At 44.3% G+C, this 1,849-nt stretch overlaps 1 non-coding gene across 1 annotated transcript; it reads right to left on the reverse strand.

Annotated features, from left to right (window-relative positions):
• Nucleotides 1–240: 240 nt before the first annotated feature.
• Nucleotides 241–347, reverse strand: LOC112084702. The gene has a single exon (XR_002898363.1). It is a non-coding gene; the product is annotated as a small nucleolar RNA R71 (small nucleolar RNA).
• Nucleotides 348–1,849: the final 1,502 nt, after the last annotated feature.

Below are 1,849 nucleotides of genomic sequence, written 5' to 3' on the forward strand. Positions count from 1 at the left end.
AAGTTCCATGGGTTAGCAATGGAAGATCCCTTGGAACACTTGGACCAGTTTGATAAGGTGTGTGATCTGACCAAGATTAATGGAGTTTCAGAAGACAGCTTTAAGCTAAGACTATTCCCATTCAGTCTTGGTGATAAAGCTCATCAATGGGAGAAGAATCTTCCAAGAGGCTCCATTCAAACCTGGGAGCAATGCAAGCAAGCCTTCTTATCTAAGTTCTTCTCAACCTCAAGAACTGCAAAACTGAGGAACCAAATCTCTAGCTTCACTCAGCACAGCAATGAAAGTTTTGGTGAAGCATATGAGAGATTCAGGAGCTACACAAACCAATGCCCACACCATGGGTTTAGTGAGGCTTCTCTTCTCAGCACACTGTATAGGGGAGCTCTTCCCAAGATTAGAAACCAGCTGGATACTGCTTCCAATGGGAACTTTCTGGGTAAAGAGATACATGCTGCTTTAGAGCTAGTGGAGAACTTAGCATTGAGCAATGATACTTATGGTGAAGACTATGACAGATCAAATAGGTCTGAAGGTTCAAGCTCAGAACAGAGGCTCACCAGAGAAGTTAAGGAGTTGAGAAGTGAATTAGACAAGCTGAAATTCACCACTCAGAAGCCAATACATTTTGTTGGAGAGTATGAGGAACCTTCTCAAATCTTTGAGAACATAAGTGAAGAAGGTCTCACCCAAGAGGAGCTCAACTACATTGGGAATCAGAGGTTCCAAAGATATCAGTATGGTAATGCCAATCCAAACCTTTCTTACAGGAACACCAATGTAGCTAACCCACAAGACCAGGTCTATCCCAATTCTCAAGCTCCAAAGAACTTTGTTCCCAAGAACAACTTTCAAGGGTCATTCCAACCCAAAAATCAATTTGGTCAGAATCAGAGTTTTGGTCAGCAACAGCAACCATTTCAGGGCACTGGTTACACTTCACAGCAGCCAAAGGCACCACCAGGGTTTGGTCCACCACAGTTCCAACAGCAGGCGCCGGTTCAACAACAGTTTCAGCCACCAATGGTTCAACAGCAACCACAGATGGGTACAGATATGGTTGGTATTCTGCAACAACTACTTCAGGGTCAACAGACTATGCAGCAGGAAATCAAGGAACTGAAGCAAAACCAGGCATCAAGCTCAAGGAACCAAGGTCACCTACCTGGAAAACCAGAACCCAACCCCAAGGAATATGCCAAGGCCATAACACTGAGGAGTGGCAAGGAGTTACCTGGTATTGAGAACAACAATGTGATCATTGAGGACAATGATCAACCTGAGGGGGAGGCAGCCTTAAAGGATGATCAAGTTGCTGAGAAACCAAGGTCAGAAAAGGGTAAAGAGGTAGCAAAGGAACCAGAACCAGAGAAGAAGTATGTGCCACCACCTCCATACCAACCCAAGCTCCCATTTTCAGGGAGATTTAAGAAGCAACTAGTGGACAAGGCAAGAGCTGTATTTGAGAAGGCACTCAAAGAGACACCACTCACAATGCCTCTCATTGATGCATTCTTAATGATGCCAAAGATGGGGAAGTTTTTGAAGGATGCTATTCTGAACAAGACAAAAGAGCTTCAAGGCATGGTAGTACTAAGTCATGAATGCAGTGCTATCATTCAGAGGAAGTCCATTCCAAGGAAGTTAACTGATCCAGGGAGCTTCACACTCCCTTGTGCCATTGGACCTGTTCTATTCTCTGGATGTCTTGTGATTTAGGAGCATCAGTCAGCTTGATGCCACTCTCCATAGCACAGAAGCTGGGCTTGAGAGTTTTCAAACCTTCAAAGACTTCTTTTATCCTTGCAGATAGATCAGTTAGAATGCCGGTTGGTATGTTGGAAGATCT

Source organism: Eutrema salsugineum, unplaced genomic scaffold (assembly GCF_000478725.1).
Source record: "Eutrema salsugineum unplaced genomic scaffold, Eutsalg1_0 scaffold_4, whole genome shotgun sequence".
Lineage (NCBI taxonomy): Eukaryota > Viridiplantae > Streptophyta > Magnoliopsida > Brassicales > Brassicaceae > Eutrema > Eutrema salsugineum.